Below are 22026 nucleotides of genomic sequence, written 5' to 3'. Positions count from 1 at the left end.
GTGAAGAGAGGTGTGCCAGAAAACACGTGTCCAGAAGCTGAAACATGGCCATTATGTTGCCTGTCATATTCTGGCTCCTGCATCCGATAAGGAAAGGGTTTTCTGCAGGTCTGCCCTTGATGGTGGAACACTTAGGGCCTGCCACAGGAGGAACATACCATAATTTAGTGCCCCACTGGGCTGTTGCCTCGGCACACAGTTCCAGTCACACCACAGACCCCGCCCCGGCTATCTCTACCCTTCATGGGGATAGACTGTATGGAGGATGGGAGACAGTGCAAGGGGCTGCTTTGGGCCAGAATCTGGCTGCAGCGATATTTTCCTCCTGCAGATGGTGGGTGTGCTCACTGGAGAGATCATCAAGGCAGCAGCCTGTATTTGACCCACACACCGTGAATCCGGTTCAGTAGCACTTGCTAAGACTGACTCCAATGTGAGAGGCATTGAGAGTGCTATATTCCGTAGAAAGCACTTCATTACTATAGCTTAAAGGGTGCATGGTTAAGCGCTCAAGGGCCAGGAAATGTCAACATTAAGGTTGCCTGAATAAGCCGAGCTTGTACATGCACCCTGTGCATATTTCTCTATATATTATACTACTATAGAAACAGGTATGTAGTAATTTTAGTAGTTTGAACTACTCTGTAATATGCAGGAGCAGGGAAAGGTACATGGTAAGCTAAGCACCTAAACTCCAGTTAAGAACTTATTAGAGAGACATGGTAGGTGAGGTAATATCTTTTACTGAGCCAACTTCTGTTGGTGAGAGAGACAAGCTTTCAACCTTTAAGAGAGAGGAGTTCTGCAGGCCAGGTGCGTTCCTGTGCTGTGGCACTCCTACGGTGTGCAGGAGCAGGGCTTCATCCTGTGTACCTTTGGTGATCAGCCAGAGTGGCGGTAGGGCAGGTGGGTAGGAGGAAATGAAGCTACAGAGCAGGCAGGCTGGAGCTAACCTGCATGCTTCCACTCCATGGAGCTCCTAAACACCATACGTCAATCTTTAGGGACGCCTATTTCTGTCAAATTTCACTTTTCATACCTCAGCAGTTTTGGCTGTACTGCAGTTGTAGGCCCCTGTTCAGCAAGGCACTTCAGCACGTCTAATTTTAAGCATGTGACTAGTCCCGGTGAAGTCAAAGCTAGCCATTCAAAATGGGATCCTTTCTGCATTCTCTCACACTTAGTAACTCCTGCTTCCAAGGTGCTGAGCAAGATAACGGAAGATCTTCTCTCTTTCCAGCTACAGTACATGAATCCAGACAGCCTGCAGCTAAACAAAAGTGTCCACATTAGCTTGCCTGCAAGACCTAATTACAACCAACGTTAATTAATATATTTTCCAAGTCGCAGAAGACAAGCGGGTTCCAAAAGAAACAGAAACCATCTCCCAAGCAATTGCTGTTTTCTGTGATGAAGAGAGGGCTCTTTCCTTGCAATGTAAAGGGACTAAGATGCTTCTTTTTCATCTGGCTCAACACAGAAGGAAGAAGGGGTACTCTTAACTGACACACTTTCTGACCCACAGGCCACTCTCCTAGCAAAACATACATTAAACATTTAAAATGGTACAGAAGAACCACAAATGAATGCAACATATTTTTACTTGCTCTCTCCCTGAATTATACTCTCACTTTATTCTTCTCCCAGAAGTATAGTGGTTAAGCTCATGAGTAGAGTCACAATCCACTCCTGCTCCAGTAAAAGCAATGTTGATCAATATATTGCTATGTACCAGGGTCACAGTCAGGATGCACAGGGTCTAACAGCCCCAAGTATGTGATCTTGAGTATGCTTCCAAACCTATGGCATTGTAAAATGGGCTGCTGATGGTTCAACTGCCGAACTCTCCAATTAGCAGCAGTATTTCCTTAATGACTGCAGATTATTTTTATTGGGTGCAGCACAGAGTGGAATAACAAATTATAGCCTCCAAAAGAGAAGAAAAAGGCATTTACCTGCTCCAAGAAACAATAAATCCCATATTTCTTGCTTAATAAAACTATATTACTGTTGACTGTACTACAGAAAGATGCATGTTCCATTTAACTCACTGGCAAAATACCCAGTATTCTAAATGTAATTAGAAGTGCTTGTTTACCACTAACTGCACTATGTGTTGTAATATTGCTCATGGATGAATCACTGAACACTTAAAAAGGCCTATTTCAGATCTAGACAATGATTTTTCCCTCCTTGTGAAGTTTTAAATCTCAAAAACACCTCCATGGGCTGCATTAAAAGCTCACTGAAGTCAATGGGAGACCTTCTGTTAACTTCAGTGGGGTTTAATCAGGCCCAAAATTGTTTTCATGTGACACATTAGCTGTATATTTCCATTTCCAATATAGAAAATGAATACAGATTTGTTTACTCAAAACCGTGGTCATGAAAAACCTGAGTAACAAATATCCTCTTAAATTCAGCTTAATTTTGTTAATATTTAGAGTACTTTACATGGAATATCATCACACTTGTGACTGGAAAACTTCAGGACTGACATTGGTTAAAAGTTTCTACCTTTGGTTTCCCAAATCTGAACTCAACATCTACATTAAAAAAGGAAAGATGAATAGATAATACCTAGTGAAAAATTCTATCTGTGAAAAGTCATGAATGGCCCACCAGTATCTCAGTTCTGGAGTTCAAACTACCACTCCTTTTCAAAGTTGTGGCAGTTTCTGGGTCTCTCTCTTCTTTCCTCTGTCACCAAGGTAAGTGACTTATCCTGAAACATAAGAGACAGGAAAGCAGAGCCAATCAAAGGCCAGTCTGTCATTAGGTGAAAATGATCAAAGCTTAAAGATTTGCCATCCACTTCAAAAGTAAATCTGAGTGAGAGTAAGGTTACAATAGGAAAGATTTGTTAGATCAGGTGCTTAAGCAGTATTTTAAAGGGCTGAGTGGTATCGAGAGACATCGTAAAAAGTTAAATTAAATGTAATGACAAAAAGAGGCAAATAGGAGATTCAATTTGTGAAAGTCCAAAACTGAATAACTCCCTCTGAAAAACAAAGTTAAATATTTGCAAAATTGACCAACATTTTATTAATGGACTGTATGTATACATACTACTCAAATCTGAATGTATGTCAGCTAATATGGTTGGCATTCTGTCCTCTTAGAAATAAGAGTGTGCTGTTTGGTTGCTGGTTTCTTTTCTATTTTTTTTTTTTTAAACCTTAGGGCCATGTGGTACTCTTATTTGCTCAGCTAGCTCATGCATTTTCTGGGATTTATATTTTTAGATCAATGTATTTGTATAAGGTTTACCTAGTTGTTCTGTTTCCCTGGTGTGCAATACATATGAAATCCTGCAATTTCAAAATTCCACACTGGTCAAATCTTATAGGAGAACAATACTGGGGTGAGATGGGGTTCTGTAATAATACATGTCTGGGGAATTTTAAACTGGGTAGTTCCATGTAAAATTAAGTACTGTAACATAACTGTAGCTTTTGGCTATTGCATCTGGTAGCTCTTGGACACTCCATCTGCTTCCCGGATATGGCATGGGCAGTATCTCCTAAATGCAAACTTTTTGGTCCAACCTGAGCCCGAACATCTAAACTGCAATTAAACAGCCCTGAGTCAGCTGAAACAGGACAGTCATGGGTATTTAACTGCAGCATAGACATACTCTCAGGCTCCATGCAAGGAATACACGCCTGACTGACACTGGATCCCTTCAGCCTGTTGATTCTGTAGTGTTCTTTACTAGGGGATGTGAGCCAGTATTCTTCCCCAGATGCTGCTAACGTGCTGCGTTTGGACTGCAACAACGCTTTTTTCATGGTCCTCTTGACAGAAATACTGTGCAGTCCAAGGCTAAAGAAACAGACCTTAGTCCAAACACTAAAACAACAAACAAAAACACTTGTAACTTCTACCACAGGCAACAGATATTGTGGAGCTGAGGAAAGAGTCAGCTACTCAAGAAGTACAGACCTCTTATGCTGGAGAGCTAATTTCTAAAACGTCAGCTCATGGACAATGGTGTCTTTAGATCAGAGTGTAGAATCATGGGAGAGGAGAAGGGGTAAAGGAGGCAGAAGATAATGCCTGTCTACAGATAGCTGAACCAGGCTGGTCTGCATAATCGCTATGGTGTTGGCTGTGTTCCCATGCACTTTGAGTACCATTTTGTGAAGCTTGCAAGCTCTTTCCCTTACTGAAGCAAAATGACAGGGATTTTATCTGCTAAGAGATATGGGACAAAGGCCTAGAAGTCTTGCCTCACAGCTATGGCTTTATTTCCTGGAGATGTGTCTGCACCTTTAGGGATAGAAAATGTGGACACAGAAACTATGAAATAGTTATAGGTAACATGGAAAGGGTGGGCTAGTGGATGATGCTGATCGGTCTCGGCTGATGAGGAAATGCAACAAGTTTCTACCCTATCTTCAAAACTCAAACAGCCTTGATGAAGAGCAGCTTGGGTAGTACCACAACTCCTCTGGGAAACTGAGATAGAACAGTTAGCTTTATAACAAGGATACCTACCTTGACTGTAACAAAAGGAATACACAAAATTCTGTCTGTATAACATCAGAAGGAAGAAGACTATTTTGACCCAGCAGGCAATATGCCCTTCTTTTTGAGCAAGGGTTTGACATAAAGGTTGCCCATGCAGTTTCCCTCAAATTACAAAAGAACAAGCTTGAATTTAGCAGCGTCTTCTCCTCCTACCATATAAATCAAGAGCGTAGCAAAGGGAATGGTAAGGATACAGATACAGGACTGAGATGCAAAGATGCTCTCATGGAGACAATGGAAGATTTCATCAGAGAAGAATGACACCCTTTGGGTACATTAAGATGTGGCTTTCTTGGAAGCATCAGAAGTTCTCCCAGCCATTTCATTGTGTATTGGGTTGCATAAAGGGAATGAAGAGAAAAATGTTGGTGGTCAAGAACTTGTAAAATCATTCTTTTCCAGGGAATCTCAGGGCATGCTGTTCCCCATCAGAGCTAGGCGAAGGATTTGTTTGAAGAACAGATCGGCACAGAGTTTACTTTGGAGCCCGGGGAACTGCGATTCACAGTTTCAACTTAGCTAAATTTTATATGCTCGCAGCTGCACTATGAGGGAAGGATTAACTTAATATCAGGAGCAGTCCAGGCATTATTAATGTCAACATACACTAGCAGATAGAGGGGATCTGTAATATTGGACTTTCCTTCTTCAACAGTAAAGAAAATGGCCAACATATAAGTAATTTGGTTCCTCTAGCATAGTGGTTTTCAACCTTTTTTCATTTGTGGACCCCTAAAAGATTTTGAATGGCGGTGCAGACCCCTTTGGAAATTGTAGATATAGTCTGCGAATCCCCAGGGATCTGCAGACCATGGGTTGAAAATCACTGCTCTAGCAGAAGTCATTCCTCACTTGCAGATGTAGAGCACTTTGAGTTAAACCGCCTTTGGAGAGCACAGTAGGGAAAGCGCTGCTGTTTGGCCACACTGACAGGAACAAGCGCACTGGCATGGCCACATTTGCAACACTTGTAGCGGCATTAGGAGTGGTGCATTATGGGCAGCTATCCCACAGAGCACCTCTTCCCATGGTGGCACTGTGGCTTGTGGGAAGGGGGCGAGGGGGTGCGGGGCATTCTCGGTCCTGTCCCAATGCCCCACGATGCATCGGTTCGCATCCCAGCAATCCCTGTACTTCCGTCCATATTTTGCACCATCTTTGAACATTTTTTGTACTGCGCACTCTGTCTTCCCTTTCAGTCTGCGGGAATGGAGCCCAAACTGCTGAGGAGTATGCTGACGAGTCTCGCCAACATGTCACGTTTGGCAGTTGAGTTATTCCTTATGATCCAAAGTGAAAGTGAGGGCTCCGACAATATCGACTCGAGTAATGCATGTGACACGAGTTTGCTTGTGGCATTCACGAACATGCTCACCACCAGGGAAAACCGCTTTTGGGCTTGGGAAACAAACACTGAGTGGTGGGATCACATCGTCATGCAAGTCTGGGATGACGAGCAGTGGCTGCAGAACTTTCGGATGAGAAAAGCCACTTCCATGGGACTGTGTGATGAGCTCGCCTCCACCCTGCGGCACAAGAACACGAGCTTGAGAGCTGCCCTGATGGTGGAGAAGTGGGTGGCTATTGCAATCTGGAAGCTGGCAACTCCAGACAGCTACCGATCAGTCGCTAACCAGTTTGGAGTGGGGAAGTCGACCGCTGGAATTGTGTTGATACAAGTTTGCAGGACCATTAATCGCATTCTGCTCAGAAGAACTGTGACTCCGGGTAACGTGCATGACATTGTGGATGGCTTTGTACAAATGGGTTTCCCTAACTGCGGAGGGGCAATAGATGGCACACACATTCCAATTCTGGCAGCAGCCCACCTAGCCTCTGAGTACGTTAATAGGAAGGGGTATTTCTCTATAGTTCTCCAGGCGCTTGTGGATCACTGTGGGCGTTTCATTGACATGAACGCAGGCTGGCCCGGAAACCTGCATGATGCACGCATCTTTCGGAACACTGTCCTGTTCAGGAAGCTGCAAGCCGGGACTTTTTTCCCAGACCAGAAGATCACCGTAGGGGAAGTTGAAATGTGTATTGTGATCCTTGCAGACCCCACTTACCCTTTAATGCCTTGGCTCATGAAACCCTAAACAGGAAGCCTTGACAGCAGCAAGGAGTGGTTCAACAACAGGCTGAGCCGGTGCAGAATGACTGTGGAGTGTGCTTTTGGCTGTTTTAAGGGCCACTGGCGCTCTCTGTATGGGAAGCTGGACCTGGCCGATGACACCATCCCCGCGGTTATATCCGCATGCTGTACCCTCTATAACATTTGTGAAGGGAAGGGTGAACGATTCACTCAGGCATGGAACTCGGAGGTTCAACACCTGGAGACTGAATTTGAACAGCCAAAGAGCACGGCCATTAGAGGGGCCCAGCACAGGGCTGCAAGGATTAGGGATGCCTGAGGGAGCAATTTGAGGCTGAAAGCCACCAGTAATGTCTGGTGCCCTGCACGGGAGTGAAGTGCAGTGGTTCCAATGTTAGTAGGAATCTGTGTTTGCTACGCTGACTTGCAGTGCCTGTTTCTTTCCTGGGCTAAGGTATCTTTTACTTTATGCAATAATAAAGAATGTTTTCAAAGCCAAAAAATCCATTTATTGAAAAGAAAATTCATTTATTGAAAAGAAACACAACTGCTTGGGAAACAGAAAGGCCAATGGGGTGGGGTGGGGAAAGGTACAATCACAGATTTGCGTATGTCCTGTTATCATACTCAGCCTTCCTGTCTGGAGTGCTGTGCAATGAGTGCTGCACTTCAGGATGGCTATACTGCATGGTGATGGGGGCTGAGTACAGTGGGTAAGAGTCGTAGTTTTCAGGGCTGGGTGGTGAAGCTACAGGTGTTGGAGGCAGCTGGTGGCAGTAAGAACCCGGATGTTGGGAAAAGTGGTTGGAGGTGACATGGGGGCACAAGGGAAAGAGTTTTGGGACAAGGGCTGCAGGGGGGCTCGGGCAGTGCTCCGCCTGCATGGCTACGAGTGCCTGGATCGAGTCCGCTTGGCACTCCATTTTGCTTATCAGCCGATCCGTACTTTGCTGCCAGAGCACCGCACTTTTGTGCCGGCGGTCCTCATTCTGCTGGCAGATCCTCCTTTCACTGTCCTGCCACTCCTGCACTTTTCGATTTTCATTACTTGAATGCTGCATTACTTCATGCAACATGTCTTCCTTGCTTCTACGTGGCCTCTTTCTGATCCTTTGGAGTCTTTTGACCGGTGATAACACGGACGGCTGAGATCTCAAGGTTGCAGCTGTAAAGGCAAGATGCAACACTTAACAGAGGCAGCATTGTTCACACCAGACAGAGCAATGATTCCCCCGTACTTACGGGCAAGCACAGTCTACACAATAGCATAATGTGCCCATCCCAAAGCGTGCGCACATAATCCAAGGGAGCCCCAAAATAGTAAGCAAGCACAGGGTCAAGCGTGACTGATTGTTTCATAGCTGTACTGTCCTCTGGATTTCTGTGCCTTGGGGAGAGCCAATAGCGCCAGGGCGCCCCTATACTGAACACTGTCCCCACATTTTCCACAGGGATTCCACAGTCCTGGAAGATATCTCGCTGATGAGGGTGACCTGGGAAGCAAGAGAGGGTCTTCTACTGTAATGCAGCTTGCCTGTGTGCAGCAATGGTCCCCCCCGCCCTTCACGGCACAGTGGTGTGGACAAGTTAGTCTTACTGGGACAAGGAACACAGTGACTCTCCCGAGAAACCTGCGCAAGCGCATTGCCCAAGTTCTGGATGAGACCTTTGAAGAAATCACTGAGCCGATTACCACGATGTGAGAGAGCACATCAACGCCCTATTCCGCATCTAGGCATGCATGCAGCCCTAACCCTCCTCACCCCGAGATCCCACACTGAATAACTTCCTTCCCAAAATAAAAGCTGCTTACCGGGAACCTCCTCTGGTATTTGTCCTTCCCCAAGCACCAGCCTCCACAACTGGCTACCTTCCTCCTGGCTTGAGAACAGCTCCTGGCTGCATGCATCTAGGGATTCCGGAGTGTCTTTCTCCGCCTCAGCGCCCTTGCTCCTGCTTTGCTGCTCCTCTTCCTCCTCCCGCCTTGTTGAACTGGGCTGTGAAGTGTCCATGTTGGTACTGGGAGTGGAGGTGGGGTCGCCCCCAAGTATCGCGTCCAGCTCTTTGTAGAAACGGCAGGACGCAGGGGCAGCACCGGAGCAGCGGTTTGCCTCGCGGGCTTTGCGGTAGGCATTCCGCAGCTCCTTCACTTTAATCCTGCACTGCAGTGCGTCCTTGTAATGGCCCCGTTCCATCATGTGCCTTTGTATGTGCCCGAAGGTATCGTAATTCCTACGGCTGGAGCGCAGCTGAGACTGGACAGCTTCCTCCCCCAAAGCACCTCGCCATTGCTCCATACTGGGGATCACCTGGTGCATGGAAGCATGGTCACCTGGAAAGATTCGATGAGAGCACTTCACGCCTGGCTGAGCAAACAGGAAGGGGATTTTCAAAATTCCCAGAAAATTTAGAGGGCGGGTCTGATGGTTGGTCACCTGAGGGCAGGGCAGTAGAGTTCAAAGTGATGACCAGAGTGGCTAGAACAGGCATTATGGGACACTTCTGGAGGCCGATCAGAGCGCATTAACAGGCCAGGGCATCCACACTGGCACTGCAGCACTCCAGTGGGGGCGCACAAAACTTTATTCCACTCACTGAGGTGAAGTACCAGGAGCGGACCAGCCGCGGAGTCAGAGCGCTCTGCGTGCCTTGCCAGTGAGGACTGGTAGTGAGCTAGTGTGCTCGGGGCTCCTTTTATGCGCTGTAACTCGCAAGTGTAGCCAAGCCTCAGTCTCAGAAAAAGAAGCTGGCTATTCCCTCTCATTAAAATGAACCTTTTCATAGTGACTGTAATAGATGTTATCAGAGATTAAGTGAGCTGCAGGAAGCAGTCTGTCCTGGGGTGTTAAAGGACTGATGGGACTGTACTTCAGAGAAAGAGCTGGCCAATTTAGTTTAAGCAGAGGATGGTGGTTTGAGGGCCCACGTTACAACCTCACTTCCAATAAACCTTTCACAGAGAGGAAGCTAAGTCAGACAGGAAAGATAGAGGAAGGGCTGTGTCTACTACTGAGAAATTACACGCTGACTGGACAGGATTTCCTACCACCGATCAGAGATTTCTGGTCAACCAGGATAAGTTTGTCAGAGCTCCTGGAAACTGAGGGAATGAGCATAAATCAGAGCCTCTGAGGCACTCTGGGTGGATGGTCTTGATATCAGTGAGGGCGCATTCTACATCTCAGAGGACTTCAGCCAGGACTCCATTGTCTTGCTCGCTCACCCAGTCCCTAATTCTTATTAGTCCTTTGCTGGTGCACTCTTTTCTTGGCTCACCTGCCTTCAGGCTCACAATTTCAACCTTTCCCTATTTCTTCCAGTCAAAGAAGCAGAAACATGCCTCCATCAATCACCCCTACATTCAGCACAGCAAACACAGGGATCTCTGGACAGACTGCTAGAAACAAGATCCAGATTTCACTGGTGTTTCTGCCCATCACTCATGTGAGAACAGCGACTGATCCAAGAACTCTAGCAATCAAATTTCCAACTATGCACTATCATAATATTACATTCCAGCTAATTACTTGCTTCAATAGTCCTGGACTACTAGAAAGTATACCAGTTCCAACTCTCTTAGGGTAACACTTCCCTGCATTACCTTAAAAGTGCATATTTAAAAACCTTGGTGTACCTCCACTGTCCACCACCTATTAAATATGGCATATGCTCCAACCTGCAATAGAGCTTGTGCTGCTCCAAACTCCAGTTACGAATTAGTGAATGGGAAAGCCGTGGTCACTGGACAGCGTGGGTGATGTCTTCAGCTGGGAGACTGGTGCCACTGGCCACAGAGGTAAACATGATCTTACCCTGGCTTTTGTGGAACTCTGCCTCGTTGCAGCACGCCCAGGATCCCACAGCTGGATAGCAACTTAGCTGGAGTCTCCCCGCCCAACACCACCTCCAGTATTTCAGATGTATGGACAGATTTTTGGAAACAAACATAAAACAAACTAGCAGTGTGTCTGGCCACATTTTTTTCTTGAACCTCACAAGTCTCTAGAACATGGAACACAAAAGTATAAACAAACCAGCTGATGTCTGCAGAGCACCTGCCCTGGTTCACGTTGTTGGGGAGAGGGACGGAATTCTGGCTCCTTTCAAGGCCACTCGGAATAATCTTTTTTTAGGACAGCTAGCACCCAATTAGTATGAATCCTAAAACTTTCCTCAGTTATGTTCAATTCAGGGAGACACCAGGGTTCATTATAGCTGGGAGGCAGGGCCCCTTTGGGAGGCACTAAAGGCTCTGTTTATCTCATCCCATGCTAACAAGGGAGAAAGGATTTAGTTCAGACACTGAGCTTTAAGACACATGCTAAATTTTCCTGACATAGGTGACTCACAGGAATTTTTATTTGCATATTTCAAAAGCAGATAATTGAAAGCATATCTAGGTCATTAACAGATTGAGATCATGATATGGTTTACTGGTTGAGGCAAAGGACTGTAAAGTCAGGAGTTCTGAGTCCCATTCCCAGCTTTGCCACTGATTCACTGTGTGAACTTGACCAAGTCCCTTAACCTCTCTTTTCTTCACTCTCCCCATCTGTAACTAGGGATAATATTTGCCTATTTCACAGGCTTGTTGGAAGGCTGAATTAGAGCCTATCAAAAACTAAGATCCTTTGGATTAAAGGTGCTGGAAATGCAAAATACCTCACAAAGCGTATTCAAACATTTGTTTCACTAATCACATTCATTTCTATATAGACTCAGTGAGAGCCACTTGTAACCAATTACGGTGGTGGTGAATTTAATCCACTGCAAACATAAATTCTGTGCTTCCTAAGGCAAGTGCTGTAGTACTGCCAGGCAGTTACCTACACTGCTAGGAAGTAGGACTTTCAAGATTCTCAAAGAAGAGGATTTCTAATTGTTGGCTAATAAACTAAGCTGTGTCACAGATACCTTAGTTGCAGAAATACTGGAAGGAAGGGGGACCCTGGAGAGAAAGAACCAGCCATGCTGCTGTAAGGGTCAGTACTAGTGCTGGACATCTTCATTGCTCCAGCTCTGGAGTTCTCTGGTGAATGATGCAGTCTGTTGTCTAGAATAGGGCAGCAGTGAAAAGTTCACCTCTTAACTGTAGCCACTGGTTTCAGACTGTTCAGCAGGAAAACTGTGCATGTCAGCACTCTCTCAGATGGCTCCATGTGATTTAATTTAAGCTGACCACAGAGTGACTGTGATAGCTTTCCCAAGATGCCACAGCATGAAAGCTGAAGGGTGGGGGTGAAACAGCAGCAATGCACACCAGATGTCAGAAGAGGACATCTAAAGGCCTTTAGCAGGAACCACCATATTAAAAAAAAATCCCCTTACACGCTATAAATATTTATACCAAATCCAAGAAACTGGCTGGGTTTTAACTAGTTTGGTATGAATCATGTTGCACTTCCCCTTCCCTCTCCCCATTTAAAATGCATATAAAACCACCACAAAGGAGGTGCTGTACTCTCATGTCTATTTCTTTTTAATGCTAGGAATATGTTTTTCTAAAGCTTCCGCTTCTTAGCAGAATACTTTCCAAACAATAAATATTCAGCACAATTGGATATTCCTGTTTTAGTTGGCTAACTGTTGTATGGTATTTACTCTTCTTCCTAGGTTATTTTAGGGTCACAGAAACAAGATATTTTTGCTTTTTCTTATGACCTGCTGAATTAAAATTAGGAAGATCAAATATTGATCATGAGGGGTGGAACAAGTCTGGGGACGGTCTTAAGACAGTAATACAGATCAACAAGGGGAAATATCTTAGTATCTGATTTCGAAACCCCTCAGAGCTGCAGAGTTTAGAAATTTCCAAGTCTGGTTGTTTTACAAGTACGAGAATGGCTAAAACATAGTGGTGGTTAGCTAAGTTGCCTTTCAGTGAGCCACGGGAACAGTGTCTGTCTAGCCATTTCTGAAGTGCCCACCATCATAGCATCCAGGTGCCACTCCCAAAAAAATCAATGAGAATTTCTGCCAGTGAAAAATACACATTCTTCACACCACCTTTAACTGCCTTCACTTCACGGATTTTCATTGTGAGCTTTGGTTTTGTTTGTTCCTATACGAAGCATTGCTGGGCCACACTCCCACCCTTGTTAACAAGAGATGGTACATGTCCAATCAGCCCTTCTAAGTTTTTTGGCTGAGAAAGTACAATAATCATTTGTATATTGTATATTTCTCCTTGTCTCTTACATCTCTTCCCCATCTAACTATTACCTATGTTGAAGAGCCTGCTGTTAACACACAAGGGAAAAGTTCTATTTTTCTGTATTAATGTTAAGCCCTACAAACTGGGAAGGCATCATGACGACCAGCCTGCATGGCTGTCCTGCCAATCCTGTATCCAGGAACAACTACTGCTTTTCAAATACAGTCAGCTCCAAACCTTTTCCTTTGAGAACAAGATATTTCTTGGCACCTACTAACAAAGTTTGGAAGGGTGAGGGGAAAGTTACAATGCTACGCACTAAGTAAGCCATCGAGCAAGGATCCCTCAGGAAAGAAGGGCAGTGAAAAGTAAAGGTATGATGATGCACTTAAAAAAACCCAAAAACCAAAACAAAATAAAAACAAAGCAAAGGTAGGGTTCTTGCAACCATGCATGCTGCAGAAAGAAAGAAGGCAGAACAGTGATGAAGTAACTGGACTGGTAATTATCTGCTGCAACGGTGGATTTGCTATGTAATGCACAGCTTCCTTCTCTTTTCCTGCTGTGATACAAGAACTATAGACCCTCAGCATTATTCATAAACATTTTACTACTGGCCACATAAATCCTCTAGTAGGAAGCATTACCCTGTGCATGTTATTTTTCCTCCCACTGATACAGCAAGGAAGACACACAAAACAGCAATATGCAAGATTTGTGTAGGGAAAGGCTGGAGAGGTGCACAGTAGCCCTGTACTTCCTTGTACAACAGCTTCCTGTCCTCTGGGACATGGACATTTAGTTAAATCAGTGGCCAGGAAAAACAGTGCTCTAATTTCAAAACTCAAACCAAATAGTGACAAAAAACTTAGGAGGAACAAACCTTCTAAACCAAATTCTGCTACACAATTTTCTTCTGTATTTTTCACAAACATTCATTATTTCAACATGGCTACTAGGTGGCTTTTGAATATCTCAGCCCTAAGGGATTTAGGCACCCAGTTTCCATTAAAATTATGCATCCATATCTCTTTGATGGCTTTGAAAATCTCAGCCTCAGTGTGGTTCCTGCTAGCATAGACGACTGGCTAGAAGTGATGCTTCGACTGTCCCAAAAAGCATCATTATTTTCCCCTCGCCAAACTTACACAAGAAAATCTTTATTCAGACTTTCCCTAATAAAATACTAACATGACGATCTTATTTTGGGACTAATTTGAAAAAAAGATACTGGTGACCCAAACTAACATTAGGATTATAACCTCTCATAACCCCACCCATCCACACGGGGCTGACAAGCTGACATTGATAACCTTAATTAAGAGTTCAGCCATCTATTTTAAATTTCTATCTTTGCTAGATGATCCACTGCCACCCTTCCCTGCCCACAGCACCTTCTCCAAACAGTACACTCCTAATAGAGACTACAGAGCACACCAAGATGCCATTACACATACATCATGATGGTTGTCACAGATCCATCGCTTCCTGGCCACCCACACACTAGGACTGCTGTACGGGGAATCCAAGGCTCTGTGCTCTGGATTCCCGGGGGTATTTCAAGCTTCTGGAGCCTGAATGGAGTCCAGCCATTGCCCCAAACTCAGGATCTGTGAGCACACTCTCAGGGCACAGATCTTCTATCGGATACTCACCTTCAAGTGTTTAGACTTGCTCTCCAGCCATCTGGCTCCTCAGGGCACAGCACTGACCCTTCCAACTCCCCAGCACTTAAACACCCCCATCCCAAAACTCCCACCCAAGAGGTTTGAATCTTCTAGTTTACCATTTAACTCTCTCAGGTGCACGCAGCAGTTGTTTTAAGTCAACAGGCACACTCACTTTGTTCAGTCTCTCAGCTTTATGCTCTTTCTATTTAATCATGGAAAGCACAGGAACGTACAGATTGCCCCAAACAATAAAACATCCTAAACACAATGTCCCTCCTCACGGGCTCTCCCTTCCCTTGGCAGACCATCTGTGTTCCAGCTTGCAAGGTCCTCCACTCTCTAGCCCTATTCTGCTCCTGAAGCAGCCTCCCTCATCTTAATCTTGTGCAAAATGGCTCCCCTTGGCCCCCCCCACCCAACTTTCCTCTTCCCCTCCCCTCTTCCCCCCCCAGCCCCTTTACAGACTCCTGTTGGGAGGTCACCTGTTTCTTTTGTTCTGCCTTTTGGTAATTTTGCATTACTCCGAATTCCCCGCTCCCCTTCAGACATGAGGAGAAAGCGTCTTCTCCCAGGAGAGCAAACCTACTGTCCAAAGGTGTTTTACTTTGAATTTACAGTTGAGCGCTGATCATTCACCATTGTTTCTGGCCTGTCAAAGACATGACAAGCCTGCAAACTCACAGGGGATCCACCTACATATAGGCTTTCCAGGACACAGTTAATTTCATGACACAATTTCATAAAATCATCCAAAATTAAGAAGTGGTACAGACACAAGCCCCTATGGATCACAATAGACACTTATACAACCAGGGAAGTCAGAAGGAGCATTAGCAATGCCTTAAAAATATCTGATGAAGCACCAGCAAGAAAGCTGCCCATAGAAGTTAAAACTGCACTGTGGAAACACACGGCGTATACGTGACTGCGCCCATGGATGGTCCTAGCGTGTCAATACAACAGCCAGCAGTGCCATATCATGCAGTCAATTACCTTCCAAAGCATATGGCTTTTATTGAAAGGGAAAGGAAACAATGGCTCTCTGTGTATCAAGCAACAACTCCATGCTGATTTGCAAAGCAATATTTGAGGGAGATGATACAGACTGTGTGTAAAAGAAAAAGTTGGCTGGCATTAAAATAAAATTAAAAACAAAACTGAGAAAGCACAATACAATTTTTGTAAATACTCCTCCAGAAACTTGTATTCATCACTACCTCGTTCTATTATCAGGGAAGAATTATGGCCTCTGTCCTGCTGGATTATTGTTACTGTAAACAACTTCGCTAAATTGCTTGGCACACTGTCTGCCTGCAGCATGTTAAACTCTAGAGTCTACTCAGCCAGAATCAAAACATAAAGGTCCATCTGTATTAATCCTCAAAAAGGAATTAAGAGGCAACTATTTTCATGCAAAGTAGATGTTTAAAAAAATGCAAGACCAATACATATGGATGAACTTTTTCCATTCATAATTTTAGATGCCACACAATGCGGACTGTTGTTTAAGTTTCTAGTTGCTCTCTAACAGCCCTCTGTACAATACAGTGCATTGTTTGAACTTTGGAGCAATTTAAGCTTTTTCAGTGTATTCTAAAGTCCCTGGATTTACATCCAAAGAAACCTGGCACTGAAACAAATTTCACTTGTGAGTAACAAGTCACAGCCTTTAACCAAATTCCTCATTAATGCAATGCAGTGGAACATTTGCTTCTATAGACGTTACCAAACTTTATCTCTGGAAATGGGCTGCGTATCTTAACCCTTTGAAAGTTGTAGAATACCCCCAGTCCTATATTTATTTGTTCATTCCTGATTTAAGGTCCTTCAATAAATGTTAGAGGGCCTTAGAGGCTCAGAGGAACATCAAAACTTCAGGGAAATATTGTTCAAACCCAAACTTCTCCTGTTTTGCAGGACCAAGGAGGAAAAGAATCTTGAAGTTCACTGAAGAGGACACTCCCTGTCAATGACAGGAGATACTGAAACAAACACTGAAAATAAGTCTATAATTCTTTGTCTTCTGATATGAAAAAAGGTATTTAAAAATAAAAATCTTATTCAATGTTCTATAAATGTAGGGAACTCTCTAGGTGTGTCCCAGTATATTACTTTGATTAAAATAATTAAGTTAATCCAGTTAAGTTAAGTCCAGTGCAGTGTAAATAAAAGGGAAATTAAGATATTTTAGTTCACTATGTAAGGGGTTTCCATAGGGTTCAACATTTCCACTCATTCTTATTTGAAGGATAGTGTTGTAAAGCTATTTTTATATATTTAGAAACTGAAACAGGCTTTGGAGTTGATATGAGAAGCTGATTATACAAATCTAGAGTGAAATGCAAGATCAGCAAAAAAAAACCCAACCAAACAAAAAAAAAACAACCTGGTGGAAACTATTCTTTAGAACTTAAAAGAACATGTGGTATTTCATTTAAAAAAGCGTGCAAATGAAGTTAGCAGAATTACTTTCAGGCTCTGCGTTTGATATCTTATATCTATACTGGGCTTTTTGGAAAACAAACACATTTAAAAATAGCTTGCTTTGCACTAAAACACTACACATCTTTACTAGTTGGAAATTGTAGCCAAGTAATTACAGGAAGTCAGTGAAGTAATTATGTAATATGCAACTAACTAGTATAAACTGCCTACATTAAGCTAGGAAACAAAACAAAGTGGTATTTTTCTGTAAATCTGGATCTAATTTTCTTGATAACAAAGTCCAGTTTTCTTGACTGTCCATAAGACATTGCAGAACAAAAACTATTTTGAGTGCTCTGAGTCTCATAACATGCCTGGAGGGATTTCTCTGTATCTTATTGCATTTTTAATACCTTTCCCAGTGCAGCAGTCCAAGCCCCGAGAACACAGTAATAATGCAAAGCATTAGACAATGGAAGAGGGAGGAAGGAAGACAGAAATCTGCCTTCCAACACAGAGCCATCTGTGCACTCCATGAGATAAACAACAAAGTGAAACAATCTTCCACTGGAGGACTGCACCTTCCCGTAAATATTTAAGTTGCAATTATCAGGAGCCAAAGTTTACCAATCCACTGCTGGCATTACCAAAGGACAAGCTCACCTGTGATTTGTTTTGTTAACTTAAAGCTCTGCCTGCATTACCTCACACAAGACTCCCAGAGAAAGAATATGAAACTAAAGTAAATTGAGTTTCCACAGCAAAACAAGATGCAGATGTTATACCTCAAAGTACAACCCCAGATCAAGTGCTTGTCATTTGATATGCAGCACTAGGAACTTGAGACTGTTACAGAATGGGTCTGCTTTATGGCCTTTTCACCCCAGTGAGGACACCATCTCCCATGAGTTTCCTGATAACTCTGAGCTCATTAGAGAGAGAACAATGAAACTAAAGGACTACTCTATTAAACTGGCAGTTGTTGATAAATGTCACAAGGAAGATAAATATACATGAGTCAGATTAAGCATCAATATCAAGCATTTGAATCTAGAAGCCTTCATTTTTTTCTTATCTCTAATTGCACCAAACGGACTGAAAAATAATCTGCTTGAAACAGCTGATCATCAACAAAATGTCTGCCATCATTCCCCTGATGGAAGTGTGAATAGCTCTAGACTGAAGAATTTGAGGCATTTGTCTCTCCATCTAATGAGAAAAACTACATAATTATCAATTATGTTGTAAAATTAAAATAATTTTGCTGACAAGCCATACGTTGATTGAGGCATCACTAACTGTTTAAAGCCAAGAGAAACTACTGAGAACATTCAAAAGAATGAAGGTTACCCACAGAAAATAGTTACCCCGACAGACATTTCAGCCATCTTGCAGGAAGTGAATGGCCCATCCAAAGGTAAATTCATTTCTGTTTATACCATAGGTTCCGACTCCATGAGTGCTCCAGGGTTGGAGCACCCACAGGAAAAAATGGTGGGTACACAGCACCCACTGGCAGCCCCCCCAATCAGCGCCTCCCACCCACCGGCGGCCCCTCCAATCAGCACTTCCCCTCCCTCCCTGCACCTCCTGCACACCGCAGATCAGCTGTTTAGCAGCATGCAGGAGGCGCTGGGGGGGGGGGGGGGAGGGGAGGAAGAGGAGCCAGGACAGGGCACGCTCAGGGAAGGGGGCGGAACGGGTGGGAAAAGGTGGGGTAGGGTAGGGAATGCTGGTCTGGGGAAGTGGTGGAATGGAGGCAGGGCCTGGGGCAGAGTGGGGGTCGAGTGCCCCCCAGGAAAGGACAAAGTCACCACCTGCGATGACTTCTAGATATTTTAAGATGATAGTATCTCTCATACTTGAAGCATGATGATTCACCTGGTATCTACTCCTGCTTCTGCCACTGCTTTGCTGCATGACCTTGGGCAAAGTCATTTCACGTCCCCCATACAACTATTTTCCCTCCCACTTTGTTGTTGGTTATAAAGCTATCTGGGGCAGGGATTGTCTTTTATCATATTTTGTAAAGCATCTAACAGTAATGTGCCAATTTAAGTTCAGATTTCTAAGGCCTATTATAACACAAATTAATAACAATAGTAATAATAATAATTCTCAGTTGTGCCATCCATTTGGCTAACCCTGTAATGCACACACACCCCCATCCGAACTACCCCAGAAGAGGAGGAGCACTTTCTGTTGGAAGATCACAGCAAACTTTCATTTAGGGCATGTCTACACTGGCAAACTTACAGCGCCACTCAGAGAGCGCCGAAGGGAAACCGGTGTTGTGTGTTCACACTGTCAGCTGCCTGCACAATAGCGTATTCACACTTGCGGCACTTGCAGCAGTATTCGGAGTGGTGCACTCTCGGCAGCTATCCCACAGAGCACCTCTTTCTCTTCTGCCGCTAAGGCTTGTGGGAAGGCGGAGGAGGTCGCTTGACATTCTGTGTCCTGTCCCTATGACCTGTAATGCATTGCTTCGCATTCCAGAAAACCCTGTGCTTCCGTCCACATTTGACATCATCTTGCAACGGTTTGTGTACTGCGCACCCTGCCTTTTTGGGCTGCAGGAATGGATCCCGCACTGTTGACCAATATGCTGCTCACTCTCACCAACATATCACGAGTGGCAGTGGAATTATTCCTTAAACTACAAAGGCAAGAAAAATGTAACATTGATCTCGCCACGCGTAGTAGCTACGACACGAGATTGCTTGTGGCATTCACAGAAGTGCTGACCACAGTGGAATGCCGCTTTTGGGCTCGGGAAACAAGCACTAAGTGTAGGGATCACATCATCATTCAAGTCTGGGATGACGAGCAGTGGCTGCAGAACTTTCGCATGAGGAAAGCCACATTCATGGGATTGTGTGATGAGCTCGCCCCAGTCCTGTGGTGCAAGGACACGAGATTGAAAGCTGCCCTGTCACTGGAGAAGAGCTTGGCGATTGCACTGTGGAAGCTGGCTACTCCAGACAGCTTCCGATCAGTTGCTAACCAGTTTGGAGTGGGGAAGTCGACCGTTGGACTTGTGTTGATGGAAGCGTGCAAGGCCATTAATCGCATCCTGCTCTGAAAGACCGTGACTCTGGGCAACGTGCATGACATTGTGGATGGCTTTGCACAAATGGGTTTTCGTAACTGCGGAGGGGTGATAGATGGCATGCATATTCCAATTCTGGCACCAGACCACCCAGCCACTGAGTACATTAATCGCAAGGGGTATTTCTCAATGGTTCTCCAGACGCTTGTGAATTACCATGGGCATTTCACAGACATTAACGCAGGCTGGTCTGGAAAGGTGCATGACGCATGCATCTTTTGAAACACTAGCCTATTCAAGAAGCTGCAAGCAGGGAGTTTCTTCCCGGACCAGAAGATCACCGTAGGGGAAGTTGAAATGCCCATTGTGATCCTTGGAGACCCCGCCTACCCCTTAATGCCATGGTTTATGAAGCCATACTTGGGGCAACTTGACAGCAGCAAGGAGCGGTTCAACAACAGGCTGAGAAAGTGCAGAATGACTGTTGAGTGTGCTTTTAGCCATTTAAAAGCCCACGGGCGATGCCTGTATGGGAAGCTGGACCTGGCTGATGAGAATATTCCTATACTTATAGCCGCGTGCTGTACGCTTCATAATATTTGTGAAGGGAAGGGTGAAAGCTTCACTCAGGGCTGGACGGCAAAGGCTCAGCGCCTGGAGGCTGAGTCTGAACAGCCGGAGACCAGGACTATTAGAGAGGTGCAGCGCGGGGCCACAAAGATCAGGGATGCCTTGAGGCAGCAATCCGAAGCTGAAAGCCACTAATATTTGTTGCTATGGTTGGGATTGCAGTGCTTGTAATGCTAGGAGGTGATTGGTGCATATGATGCAAGAACGGGGTTTAACATAATTGTATGTTACTTTGGAGTACTCTTTTTGCTTTCAATTAATAGAATAAAGATTACTTTCAAACCAACACAATTCTTTTATTAAAAGACAACAACCAGAGGAGAGAGTCAAAAGAAAAAATACATCAGTGGGGGGGGAGGGGGGATGAAAGAAGGGAAGGTCCCAGGAGGAGGAGGGGTCCCAGGATGGCTAAAGATTTGTCCAGGGATCATATCCAACTTTCTCCTTTGGAGTACGACGCAGCGGGTGCTGGACTTCAGCAGGGCCAAACTGCAGAGGGATGGGTGTTGAGTGCAGTGGGTAGTGGGAGTCCACACTAGTGGACTGTGAGGAGGGAGGAGTGGAATGCTGCGGGTAGAGACTGGAGCCAGGAGGTTGATAACAGTGTGTTGGTGGTGTCTGGGGGGCGCATGGGAAAGAGTTTTGTGACAGCGGCTGCAGGGGAGGTCGGGCACAGAGCTGCTCAGTTTGAAGAGCTAGTATTGCCGGGAGCGTGTCTGCTTGGTACTCCATGTTTAAGAGCCACTCCCTTGCTTCTTTCTGGCGTGCCGCGTTCTCCTTTCAGTCCCTCTTCTCGCTGTCCCACCACTCCTTCAGTTCCTGTTTCTCAGCGGCTGAGTGCCTCATAACCTCACGCAGAAAGTCCTCCTTAGTTCTTCTAGGCCACTTTCTAATTCTACGCGGTCATTCTGCCGCCAATAAAGAGGGAAGCTGGGCTTCAAGGTCATCTCGGTGAAGTTTAAATGCAACATTTTACAGAAGCAGTATTGTTTGCAACACAGACAACACAGACTCGGTGCTTTAAAACACAGCTACTACTCATACACCTGTCACTAACTGGCTGACTCCAGGCAAGCACACATGAGCCACAAGACCCCCAAAATGGTGAATAGCCACAGGGACAGGGTAAATCACTCTTCCTGGACCCTCCTGTACACTGGGCCCGTGGCTCTTGGGGAGAGCCAGCACTGTAGTGGGGGGCCTGATAATTATTCCTTCCCCCATGCTTTCCACAGGATGTGATCATTATGGAAGATATCTCGCTGCTGAGGGTGAGCAAGGAATCAAGGGAGGGTCTCCTCCAACCCTGTGGCTTCCGCCTTGGCCCCTATGTGGCTTGCCTGTGTGCAGCAACGGTGCTCTCCCACCCGCCCCATGACGGCACAGGAAAGTTACCATTAATGGGACAAGAAACAAATCCACTCTGCTGAAGAACCTGGAGATCTCTGAGGGAGATTCCCGTGACACG

The 22026-nt window shown here is 45.0% G+C and overlaps 1 protein-coding gene across 6 annotated transcripts in view; it reads right to left on the bottom strand.

The window, feature by feature from the left end:
- The window catches only part of VGLL4 (vestigial like family member 4), a 160419-nt gene that overhangs the window by 40238 nt on the left and 98155 nt on the right, over positions 1-22026 (bottom strand). Inside the window, exon 1 of one of the 6 annotated variants that reach the window (XM_077822328.1) lies at positions 1040-1058. The exons of the other annotated variants lie outside the window; for them this stretch is intronic. The gene's annotated coding sequence lies outside the window, so the exon portion shown is untranslated. Of the gene's footprint in view, positions 1-1039; positions 1059-22026 lie in introns of those variants that run through there. 6 annotated transcript variants of the gene reach the window in all.

The sequence above is a fragment of the Eretmochelys imbricata genome, chromosome 7 (assembly GCF_965152235.1).
Source record: "Eretmochelys imbricata isolate rEreImb1 chromosome 7, rEreImb1.hap1, whole genome shotgun sequence".
Lineage (NCBI taxonomy): Eukaryota > Metazoa > Chordata > Testudines > Cheloniidae > Eretmochelys > Eretmochelys imbricata.
Note: the sequence above shows the minus strand (reverse complement) of the source record. Positions and strands in the feature narration are given on the sequence as shown.